Below are 11,854 nucleotides of genomic sequence, written 5' to 3' on the forward strand. Positions count from 1 at the left end.
ACCGGGGAAGTTTCTTACCCGCCCGCACGTTCCCGTGGACCCCGACGCCGCTCGCGTTCGGGTGCCGCCCTTCCCTGCTGTAACCGCCCACACCCTCCCTCCCTCGCCGCCGCTTCCGCCCACTTGCGCGACCGTACCGCTTCTCCTCCGGATGTGCGCCGTGTCTGCAATGTTCCTCACTGCGCTCCTCGCCCATGCCGGTCGCTCGGCCTGCTATCCGATGGAACATGGATCCCTGCCGCCGCTGGAGGAGGATTCGTGGCTTGACCCAGCGCCGTCCTTGCTGCTGCCATCATGGTATGTGGATCTGAACGCCTCCGCTCCGGTGCCGGTTTTTATCGAGCCAAAATTTCCCCCTGTAGCCGCCGCAACAACACCTTCTCTATTCCCCTCCGCGACGTCCTCCTCCTCTTCATTCCCATGCGCCCCATGCCCCATATGCCGATTCTCCTCAATCAGCGCCGACGGACGACCTCGCGCACGGGGAACCCGGCAGGTGGAGGTGACCTCGTGCACGAGAACCCGGCGGCCTAGGCTGAAGAAGCAAGGATCAAGATCAACAGTTGCCTATGGTAATCAGTAGAAACTTGATTTAATTAGCCTATGTTCTTTTGGCTGTGCGCTTTTGACACAACATGCGTTTTTTTCTGTCTGGATCTGATTTTCGAAACAATATGTTCTGGGGCATGAATTGTTCCTTTTGTTGTACTTGCTTCCAGTTCCAAACAATATGTCCTGTGCATAATTTTAGTCGCTCTAAACAATTAGTAAAATAAAAATTTAATTACACAGTCAATATTTATTTTGGATTGTGGAAAGCAATGTTCACTATATATTATTACTTGCAGACCTCCTGGATTGTAAGATAGCACCATGGTCTATATTATATTATGTTGTGAATATTTCTAACACAATATTATTGGTCTCAAACAGGTAATGCCATCGCCTCAGGAGAAGTCTCCTATTGCCATTTTGTTTTTAGAGTTGATTTCAAAGACCGGAAGGTATAATTATTAAATTTATATTTTATCAGCAAAGCTTTGTTATATATTTAACCTGGATATCTGACTATACCAGCTGTACATATTTTCATGATCTGGTTGAGGGATTAAAGACTCAGCAAGTGCTCTGTTGACAGTACGAGAACGAACAAGAGGTATGGGTTCGCTTTTCACAGTGCGGACCTGATTGATTTGGCTGTCCTCTTTATCCAATGCCTGATACAATGGGCATAGGAGGGGGTGGCTGCATCACATCCTAGCGCAGTGTCACAGGTGTTTGACCCCTTGACAATTCAACAGATTTGCTTTTCAGGCTGCACCATTGATTTCCATGTTGACTGAAGAAAAGAACTCTGGAATTCAACAGACTCATAGACCTAGACAGGAACTTGTAAGCGAAACATTGCATTTTATCTTCTATTCTTATTTGCTGCAGCTTCATACTGCGAGGTAGTATAGAACTTATCTAGAATTATTCAGTTTATTTTTTAAGTTGCACTAGCTCTGTATTCAGAGTTTCACACAATGGGCAGTAGCATTGCCTGTTATTTTCCTGTCCTGTGTGAGTATTAAGCAGACAACTTTGTGCAGTACCAAAATGATTTTTGATATGGAAAATCTGATACTATTACCTCTTCGCTTTGGTTCTTGAAGGGTCTAACTAGATGCAGTTTGATAGCACTAAGTTGTACTACTCTGCCACCTGATATCAAGAGCAACGTCAATGCTTTTTTCTGGTATGTCCTTAACCACGATTTGTTGGGTGTGTTTGTGCTGCCTGAATCTGACGCTTCAGCGCATATTTTCAAAATTGTTGCTTGATAGCTTTATTTTGGGGGTGCTCTCCTGATGATTCAGATCGTGAAAGAATGGTGTTCAATATGTTCCTGGTTGTTCAGCATTTGAGTGCTTAATATAAATACATTACTCTGGTTAAAAACCATTTGCTTTTGTAACTACAATAAATGATGATTTTCCAAATAAATAGATCTTTTATTATAGTTTTTCAGCAATAGCTTGAAAAAAAATAAACACAGACCATTCATAATTTGTTCAATGTCAGCACTGAACTTGTCAAACTACCCCCAATGGGGGACGTTTTCTCTGTCGTGGTACTTGTGCTTCAGGTTTCAGACAGCTCTTATATTCACTTTTGCAATGGCTAATGTTGCACAGTTAATTATAAGCCAGTGGTTGTCCAAACTTCATAAGATATGGACACTTTGATAATCATGTATTTCTGTGTGATTTTAATTTTAGAAATACAATGTCAGCACTGATGTTGTCAAACTACCCCCAATGGGGGACATTTTCTCTGTCGTGGTACTTATGCTTCAGGTTTCAGACAGCTCTTATATTCACTTTTGCAATGGCTAATGCTGCACAGTTAATTATGAGCCATTGGTTGTCCAGACTTCATAAGATATGGACATTTTGACAATCATGTATTTTTGTGTTATTTTAATTTTACAAACACTATCCATTTTTTTGTTAAGGGGCCATTTAATCTATCTTATTTTACCTCTGGTCTCTGTTTGAAAGAATTATATTTCAATAATGTTATTGACTCCTGATACTTCATTCTTGTATATATATCCAGATGGTTCAATACAAAGTCTGGAGTACCGACCTATCAATGTGTTTGTGAATTTCTACTCAAGTAAGCTTTTGTATGAAAATATGTTGAGGGTCTTCGATTATTATTCACCAACTTATCTGTAAACGGTGCTCGTAGGTTTCATCCAAACTTCAGAGTATATGTGTTGTCTTATCTATTTGTTTCATATAAAATTAATAAATAGTGAGGCTTCTGAGTACTCTTTTTGAATGGTGATAATAAGGAAAGCTCTCAGTGAAAAGTATGAGGGATCGAGGAGAGCAAAAATTAAAAAAAATGGGAAAAAAACAAAGTCAAAGCTTCAAGGGTTTTAATTAAATTGTGCTGTTAAGTTTGCTTATTTGTTGCCCTTAGAACAATGGAGGTCACTCAAAGAAAACAAGGTTCTGAAATATTTCTGTGCCATTTCAGATTTTCAGAATATGCAAAATTAATTGTCATCATTAGAGGACAACCATAACTATGTTGTGTTATAGAGTTAGGTGTATTTGATTCCCATAGAACAATGGTGGTCACTGAGAAAACAAGGTTCTCAAATATTTGTGCCATTTCAGATATGCAAATTAATTGTCATCATTAGAGGACAACCATAACTAGGTTCTGTAATAGAGTTAGGTGTATTTGATTCTTCAAAATGGAAGAGCATTACCACTGCATTTTGTAAGATCTTGTATCTGAAGCATTTGACTTGATCTGTTCCCGATAGGTGATTCTACAGACTGCCATAGCTCTCTGCTCAACCTGTAGCCGCGCTCCCCGTTCTAAAGCCAGCTAGGAAAGCTCCTAGGAACAATGTCACTCATCCTGAGCAGGCCATCAATGCTTCCTGAGCTTTGATATTACTGTGTAATTTTTTTTTGCCACTATCATCAGTTGCATTTTCTTTTTTCTTTATTTAGGTGGGTGGTCCAAGGAAGAGGATATGCTAATGTCTGAGGTGAAATCTAGATGTATAAAGAGCAGTTAATGCTTTCAGTGTTGCTGCAACCCTGAAAGAAACAAACTGAACAAGTTGACCTAGTACTGCTAAATCATTTATCTTGTTCTGGTCAACTATAACAGGGCTATAACTGAAATACCAAGACACGTTTTGCTGTAATACATCTGCACTCAATGGAATTATTGAAACATGTAACTGAACTAAAAAAGAAATGCTTGCATCACACTTTTGGTTCTTCCAGATACATTGTTTTTTGCTATGTATCTAGATATAATGTATATCTAATTGCATAACAAAAGCTTTGTATGTAGAAAAGCCGAAAAGTCTTATAGTTTGGTATGAAGGGAGTACTATTTTAACCTTTGCCCATAATAGCCAAACATGTTATGTGTTGAATCTTTATTTTTAGTTTCTTAAATACTATATGATGGGTAATCAAATAATTAGAAAATCTTTAAATCTAAGACGGTTGGTTACAAAATATTTTTATAGCCACGTGCATGCCACACGTGTATTTCCACTACTAGTAGTAAGGGCCCTATTTGGAACACAAGAATAAAAAGCAGATGAATGAAAACAGCAGGGATGGAATAGAGCCAAAAAAAAGTAACTAGATTAGCACTAATCATTGCACTCGAATTAGATCAACAGTCTCCTGGCACCTTTAATAACTCATCTAATGTCTAAATTAACTTATCCCTGCCTGGACATGACTCTGCCCGAAGCAGGTAACTTTGGCCGGCATCAGCTAGCCATTTTGCCTATTATCAGCGCACTAAGCAAGCCGCAGGAAATTTTCCTTTAGCTGAAACCCCATGTTTTCTTTCTTGCATTTTGTACAGGAAAGCTGACCATTCCTTAGGAAAGGAAACTGGCGATCCTTTAATCCAAACAAGCCTTGAAAATACTACACAATAACAGATTCCTTCGGAATTCCTTTTTTATTTTCTTTGATCCAAACAACCCCCTAATGGGGATGAGTTAGAGCAACTCCAACAGTCATCTACTTGAGCCCTCAAAACTTAATTTCACGGCCATAGCTAAAAAATGTGGTCCAGCAGGACCCCTACTAGGCCCTCTCGCTGCACCCCGATGCCCTTCTCTTCCCGACGGAGAAGAAGTCCCCATAGCTAGAGCTCCTCACTGGAAAAGAAGCCCCCGCGGTCGCCGCCGTCGACAGAGAAGAAGCCTCCGTGGCCGTCACCGCCGCTAGATCGGACAGCCTGCCGGGCACGGCCACCTCCTCACCAGAGATGAAATCCTGTGGCCTCCACCGCCACCGCCAGACCTAGCGGCCTCCCGAGCACGGCCACCTCCTCGCCGGCGAAGAAGTCCCTGCGACCAAAGCTCCTTGCCAGAAAAGAAGCCCTCCTTCGCGCGTTGGTCCTCCGCTCCTATAGCCTCTCCATCCGGGGCTCCTCCCCTCCCGTAGGCAGATCACGTGTTCCTCCTCCCCGCCCATAGCCACCGAAGCCCTCTCCGTCCGGCGTTCCTCTCCTCCCACGGGCGGGTTTGCGCATTGGGTCAGGACAGAGAGAGGAGAGGGTGGAACGTAGATGGAAGGATGACAAAATAACAACAATTTGACTGGCATGTGGGTTCTAGAGGTGTAGGGGCTTTAATTTGAGAGCTGTTGTTGGAGTTGAACCTAGAAAAAAGGACCCTCAAAATGAGGGGAGCCCTCAAATCCAATACAGATGCCCTGATTTAAAGGCCATTGCTGCAGGTGCTCTTAGTTAGTTTTACCAATACTTGTATCACTAGTAGAGAACAGACCTTTGATCCACGGCCAAAATGGGCTCTAGTCCCGGAATTTTTTTCCCCCAGGACTAGAAATACCTTTAGTCCCGGTTGGTGGCTCCAACCGGGACAAAAGGTCCCTGCCCAACGGCTACTGCGCCAGACAGAGGTGGCAGGGACCTTTAGTCCCGGTTGGAGCCACCAACCGGGACTAAAGGTATACTTTTACTCCCGGTTGGTGGATCCAACCGGGAGTAAAAGTCTACTCCCGAGCCGTGGCTGTGCCCGGGGTTGGAAAGTTACCTTTAGTCCCAGTATAAATCCACCAACCGGGACTAAATGTTCTCCCTTTATAAATCGGACGTCTCCTTCTTCCTCCACGAGCCCGAGCTCAGCACATTTTGAAGCTCACTGCACTAGTGTTCTTGCTTCCTCCCTCCCTCCATTGTTCCTCCATCCATTCTTCGATTCCTCCATCGATTTCTTCGATTCCTCCGTCGATTCTTCAGTTGTAAAGGTTACCAATCTCATACTCTCATTTTTCACCATTTTCTTATGCCATTTTGTTCACTATATATATTTATGGTTCTTTATTGTGGTTTTTTTCATTTGTAAGTAATTTGAGCTCAAAATCACTTCAAGCTTGCATATTTACATGAAAGAAGGTTAAAGTATATATAAATATAAACTTAGAAAATAGTTAGAAAATTATAGAAAATCCGTACTAGTTGAACTTGCGGACCATGTTCAGCTCGGCGAGCATGTTCTCTGCCGAGCGGTAACGGACGTCAAGGAGGAGCTTTCATTCTACGAGGGAGAGCGACAACGGTCGTGGAAGACCGTGTTCCCTTCCTCGTAGAATCGGAGCTCTTCCTTGACCAAGTACGGTGCCGTCCGGTGGAGAAATGCTCGCCGAGATGATCACGTAAGCAAGGTCAACTAGTACGGATGGTTATTTATTCACATGTCCCGATATCGTCGCAGTAGTCTGTCAATCACCGTACCTAAACGTAGTATATATAAATGTAAACTTAGAAAATAGTTAGAAAATTATAGAAAATCCGTATTAGTTGAACTTGCGGACCATGTTCATCTCGGCGATCATGTTCTCTGCCGAGCGGTAACGGATATCAAGGAGGAGCTTTGATTCTACGAGGGAGAGCGACAACGGTCGTGGAAGACCGTGTTCCCTTCCTCATAGAATCGGAGCTCTTCCTTGACCAAGTACGGTGCCGTCCGGTGGAGAAATGCTCGCCGAGATGATCACGTAAGCAAGGTCAACTAGTACGGATGGTTATTTATTAAAACATGTTTTTGAGCTATAATGTATTAAAAATGAGTATAGAGATCTAGATAATTTTATAGTTTCTTAATTTTATTTGTTTATAAAAGGAGAAATTTATAGTGTATTAAAAAATGAGTATAGAGAGTAGATGGCAACTGCTTCCGGGTCCTCGGCCTCTCATGGGTTTCCAAAGCGACTTAGGCCGGGCCTTCCTCTCATTCCATGCGGCAAGTGTCGTGATGAGACGAAGATTGTGATGCAGTACCGAGTGAAGAAGGAGGGTCCCAACAAGGATCATATCTTCTACAAGTGTCCGGATCGCAATGTGAGTTATTTTATTGTATTTAACGATTATGGTTAGTTTATACCTATTTTCATGATGGTTGTGATTAAAGTTCTAATTTTTTGTTTTAATTTTAGTGGGATGGCAGTGGACGATGTTCAGGCTTCTACTGGGAGGAAGAGTATGTTGAACTCGTGCAAAAATATCTTGCACAACAGACAGATACGGCGGCTAATGAGGCAGTGATCCAGCCGAAGAAGCCCAAAGATGTTCCACAATCGGGGGATCTGTCTGTTTTAGTTGAGATTGGTCACGAAATCCTTGTGCTCCTGAAATGTATTTTAGCTTTAGTTCTTTTAGTGGTAGTTGGGATTGTCTACATTGTAGCGATGCTTTCATAAATTTGTATCTTTTGTGGTGGCACGCATGTTGTATAAATAATTAATTATGATCTAGGTTTTAATATGATATTTATGTCATGTAATGCAGATGAGCCGTCATTGGATGTATAATGCTGATCGCCGCTCCCAAGAGTTCATTGACGGCATGCATTCTTTGTTACGTGCGGCCGAGGCAAACAAACGCGACGGTTTCATGTGCTGCCCATGTGCCATATGTAAGAATACGGTGGAATATCCTTGCTTAAGGACTCTTCATTCACACTTGTTCAAGTCGGGTTTCATGCCAAACTATATTTGTTGGACAAAGCACGGAGAAACCGGTGTTGTAATGGAAGAAGGTGAAGAAGAACAATGGGACGACAATGATATTATTCCTGATGGTGCGTGCTTCAATGATACTGCAATGGGAGAAGCTGAAGAAGAGGTAGCCGTAGAAGATGAGCCGGCTGATGATCTTTCTCAGGTCATTCGTGACGCACAAAGAGAATGTGAAAGTGAAAAGGAGAAGATCAAGTTCGAGCGGATGCTAGAAGATCACAAGAAATTGTTGTACCCAACTTGTGATGCTGGGCAGAAAAAGTTGGGAACCACACTAGAATTGCTGCAATGGAAGGCAAAGAATGGTGTATCTGACAAGGGATTTGAAGAGTTACTAAAAATCCAAAAGAAGATGCTTCCAAAGTACAATGAATTGCCCGCTACTACCTACGAAGCAAAACAAGTTGTCTGTCCTATGGGGCTAGAAATAGAGAAGATACATGCATGTCCTAATGACTGCATCCTGTACCATGGCAAAGAGTACGAGAAATTGGATGCATGCCCGGAATGCCATGCGTCGCGGTATAAGATCAGGCGAGATGACCCTGGTGATGTTGAGGGCGAACGTCCGCGTAAGAAAATCCCTGCCAAGGTTATGTGGTATGCTCCTATAATACCACGCTTGAAACGTCTGTTCAGAAACAAACAATATGCAAAATTGTTACGATGGCACAAAGAAGACCGTAAGGTAGACAATATGTTGAGACACCCTGCTGATGGGTCCCAGTGGAGAGCAATCGACAGAGAATTCCCGGAGTTTGCAAATGATGCAAGAAACTTAAGGTTTGCTTTAAGTACAGATGGTATCAATCCTTTTGGAGAGCAGAACAGTAGTAATAGCACTTGGCCTATTACTCTAAGTATCTACAACATTCCTCCTTGGTTATGCATGAAGCGGAAGTTCATTATGATGCCTGTGCTCATCCAAGGCCCGAAGCAACCTGGCAATGGCATCGATGTGTACCTGAGACCACTTATTGACGAACTTCTCATTTTGTGGAATAAAGAAGGTGTACGTGTGTGGGATGAGTATAAACAGGAACACTTTGATCTGCGAGCATTGTTGTTCGTAACAATCAATGATTGGCCTGCTCTAAGTAATCTTTTAGGACAGTCAAACAAGGGATATAATGCATGCACACACTGCTTCGGTGATATTAGAGGTGTATTCTTGAAAAAATGTCGAAAGGTCATGTACCTTGGCCATCGTCGATTTCTTCCTGCAAATCACCCCGTAAGAAAGAAAGGCAAGCATTTTAAAGGGAAGGCAGACCACCTGACCAAGCCTCGCAACCGAACCGATGAGGATGTATTCGATATGGTCAATGATGTGAAAGTCATCTTTGGAAAAGGACATGGAAGCCAACCTATTCCGAAAGACGCTAACGGTCACGCACCCATGTGGAAGAAGAAGTCCATATTTTGGGACCTACCCTATTGGCAAGTTCTGGAGGTCCGTAGCTCGATCGACGTGATGCACCTGATGAAGAATCTTTGTGTAAACCTGCTAGGCTTTATGGTTGTGTATGGAAAGCCTAAGGACACATTTGAAGCACGACAGGACCTGCGTTGTTTGAGAGAAATAGACAACCTGCATCCAGAGAAGACAGATGATGGATGCCATTACTTACGTCCTGCTAGCTACACTCTAAGCAAAGAGGAGAAGGAAATCATGTTTGAATGCTTAAACAACATCAAGGTACCATCTAGATTCTCCTCGAATATAAAGGGTATTATAAATGTGCCAGAGAAGAAATTCTGTAACTTAAAGTCCCATGACTGTCACGTTCTCATGACGCAATTACTTCCAGTTGCATTAAGAGGAATTCTACCTCCAAATGTATGTCTAGCCACCGTGAAGCTATGTGCATTCCTCAATGCAATTTCTCAGAAGGCAATTGATCCAACTGATCTAGCTAAACTACAGAATGATGTGGTTCAATGTCTCGTCAGCTTTGAGTTGGTGTTCCCTCCTTCCTTCTTTGATATTATGACACACCTCCTAGTTCACCTAGTCAAGGAGATTTTCACTCTCGGTCCTGTGTTCCTACACAACATGTTCCCCTTAGAGAGATTCATGGGAGTCTTGAAGAAATATGTTCACAACCGTGCTCGCCCAGAAGGAAGCATCGCCAAGGGCTATGGAATAGAAGAGGTCATTGAGTTCTGTGTTGACTTTATTCCCGACCTTGACTCGATTGGTGTTCCTGAATCGAGACATGAGGGGAGACTAAGCGGAAAGGGGACACTAGGGAGGAAAACATATATTGGTACGGATGATGATTATTTCAATAAAGTGCACTACACAGTTCTATAGAACTCCTCTTTGGTAGATCCGTATATTGAGACACATAAGGATCTCTTACGATCTGAGTTTCTAGGGAAGACTGAAGCTTGGATTACACATAAGCACATGGAAACTTTCGGCGATTGGTTGCGAAAAAAATGTCAAGGTGATGAGAGCATCCATGAGCAACTGTATTTATTGGCTATGCAACCATCATGGCATATCGTCACATACAAAGGGTAGAAGATAAATGGGAACATATTCTACACAGTAGCCCAAGATAAAAGGAGTACCAACCAAAACAGTGGTGTCCGCATAGATGCCACAGACCCGAATGGGAATAAGCAGACATATTATGGATGCATAGATGAAATATGGGAACTAGAATATGCACCTACTTTGAAGATCCCATTGTTCGAGTGCCAATGGGTCAAGGTGACTGGAGGCGGGGTAACAGTAGACAACGAGTATGGAATGACAACAGTAGACCTTAGTAATATTGGGTACAAAGATGAACCATTCGTCCTTGCCAAGGATGTGAATCAGGTGTTCTATGTCAATGATATGTCTACCAAACCAAAAAGAGGGAAAAACGATAATGACTCAACCAAAGAGCCAAAGCGCCACATAGTTCTTTCAGAGAAAAGAATCATCGTGGGAATTGAGGACAAGTCGGACATGTCAGAAGAATATGAAAAGGATGACCGAATTCCGCCCTTCAAAGTGAACAAAGACCCTAGCATCTTGGTAAATGATGAGGACACTCCATGGTTATGAAGCGATCATAACCAAGGGACATACGTAAAGAAGAAGTTCACTGCTGTGCCCACTTGATGATATAGTGATTTAATATAGTGTGTGTTTGAGATATTATGTAATAATTGTGAATTCAGATATTTATTATGTCATGTTTCAAATTAAATCAATGTTTGATTTGGTCGGATTTCTCTCTCAAAAAGGTAAATTAGGATACTGAGTGATGAAAAATTAAAATATTAACGTTAAAATGATGTGAAAACAAATTTCCTGTCAAAAACCAATAGTTTTAATAATTTTAATTAAACACTACATTTTTGCATTAACGAAATAATAAATATTAGTTACATTATGTTTTATAATTCTAACAAAAAATAAAAAAAAAGTTAGGTTATAGATTTTTCCTATGTGCAATAAAGAAAAAGAAAATCCATATTTTTAACAAAATAATTTTATGCCTTTTATTTAATTTACTATGTATTTAACAAAAACTATTGCATTTCTATTGTATTTAACAAGACTATTGCTTAAAACAGGCGGGAAACGAAACTGCAGCGCATCTTTACTCCCGGGTGGGAAGCCCACCCGGGAGTAAAGGTGGGCTGCAGTTTTGTGGCCCGCCAAAAAAACCCTTTACTCCCGGTGCGTGTTACCAACCGGGAGTAAAGGTATACCTTTACCCGGTTGGTAGCACGCACCGGGAGTAAAGAGACCTTTACTCCCGGTTGGTAATACGAACCGGGAGTAAAGGGTTTTTACTCCCGGTTGGTGGCTGGCACCGGGAGTAATTTTCTCTAATATATAACCTCCAGCGCCTGGCGCAGATCGATCCACTCGTCTTCTTCCTCGTCGAACACCGCCGCCCTCTTCTTCCTCGCGCCGCCGTCCGTTCGCCTTCCGTGACACCGCCGCCCTCTTCTTCCTCGTGCGGCCTCCACCGCGCGCGCCCGTGCCCCTCCTCCGCGCGCGCCCGTGGCCCTCGCGCCCTCCTCCGCGCCCGAGGCCCTCCACCGTGCGCCCGTGGCCCTCCACCGCGCCCGAGGCCCTCCACTACCGAGCTCGAGGTGATATGTTCGTCGATCTCTTTGTACATTCTTAGACGATGGCCGGAAACTGAACATTGTTTCATGAATTTAGAACACTGCCTTTGCTCAATAGAAGAATTTTTTCTATCTTCATAGATCAATGTTTGTTAACGAAATTTTATCCAAATATATTCATGTAG

General features: G+C 42.6%; 1 long non-coding RNA gene across 1 annotated transcript; it reads left to right on the plus strand.

Annotated features, from left to right (window-relative positions):
* Window positions 1-1,295: 1,295 nt before the first annotated feature.
* Window positions 1,296-2,704, plus strand: LOC136506131 (uncharacterized). Its single transcript, XR_010771407.1, has 3 exons — window positions 1,296-1,392; window positions 1,656-1,738; window positions 2,602-2,704. It is a non-coding gene; the product is annotated as an uncharacterized lncRNA (long non-coding RNA).
* Window positions 2,705-11,854: the final 9,150 nt, after the last annotated feature.

This window comes from Miscanthus floridulus, chromosome 14 (genome assembly GCF_019320115.1).
Source record: "Miscanthus floridulus cultivar M001 chromosome 14, ASM1932011v1, whole genome shotgun sequence".
Lineage (NCBI taxonomy): Eukaryota > Viridiplantae > Streptophyta > Magnoliopsida > Poales > Poaceae > Miscanthus > Miscanthus floridulus.